A 1211-nucleotide genomic window follows, 5' to 3' on the forward strand; every position below is an offset into this window, starting at 1 on the left:
TCTCTAATTTACATAGAAGACAAAATTCTGTGAAGAAAATAACTTAATCTAACTCCATTAATTTTCTGCCTTAGAAAAGACTTCATAGGATCTGAAAGTTGAAGGAAATGGTCCCACTTGCCCAGCTCAAATCTCTGATTTGACCTTTATGTTTCTTGTTGCCATGGCTGTCTCTAAAAGATCTCAACTTTACCTGGCATTTACAAAGGATTCTTTAGTCAGAAATGACATCTCAGAAGCTAACTTAAAATGTTGAGCTTCCTGGCTTGATGCCTATAGCTCAAATGGCTCAGGTACCAGCCACATACACCAGAGCTGGCGGGTTCAAATCCAGCCCAGGCCTGCCAAACAACAATGACAACTGCAACCAAAAAATAGCCTGGCGTTGTGGCCAGCACCTGTAGCCCCAGCTACTTGGGAAGCTGAGGCAAGAGAATCACTTAAGCCCAGGAGTTGGAAGTTGCTGTGAGCTGTGATATCACAGCACTCTACCCAGGACGACAGCTTGAGGCTCTGTCTCAAAAAAAGAAAAAAAAGTTGAACTTCCTGGGGGTGCCTGTGGCTCAGTGAGTAGGGCAACAGCCCCATATACCAAGGGTGGCAGGTTTGAACCCGGCCCTGGCCAAACTGCAATCAAAAAATAGCCAGGCTTCTGGCCGGTGCCTGTAGTCCCAGCTACTCAGGAGGCTGAGTCAAGACAATCACCTAAGCCCAAAAGCTGGAGGTTGCTATGAGCTGTGACACCACAGCACTCTACTGAGGGCAACAGAATGAGACTCTGTCTCTAAAAAAAAAGAAGTTGAGCTTCCTACATGTATTTATGATCCTGCTGAGTGCCTAAGACAACATATGAGGCACCTGTATTTCTAGGCATAGTAATATAACTAAAAAAGCTGATGTAAAATGTGAAATCGTTAGAATTTATCTCGTGCCTTGCTCCTTTGCTGTTCAGAGCATTATATATATATATGATTTCATTGACTTTCTCAGATTTTCATTTTTTTATGTTGTCAAAACAAAATATATTGGTTCAGTGCCTATAGCTCAGTGGTTAAGGTACCAGCCACAAACACAGGGGCTGGTGGGTTCAAACATGCCCAGGCCTGCTAAACAGCAATGACAACTACAACAAAATAGCCAGCTTGGTGCCCATAGCACAGTGGTTACCGCTCTAGCCACATACACCAAGGCTGGCAGGTTCGAAACTGGCC

The sequence above is a fragment of the Otolemur garnettii genome, unplaced genomic scaffold (genome assembly GCF_000181295.1).
Source record: "Otolemur garnettii isolate 467f Iridium unplaced genomic scaffold, OtoGar3 scaffold00089, whole genome shotgun sequence".
Taxonomy (NCBI): domain Eukaryota; kingdom Metazoa; phylum Chordata; class Mammalia; order Primates; family Galagidae; genus Otolemur; species Otolemur garnettii.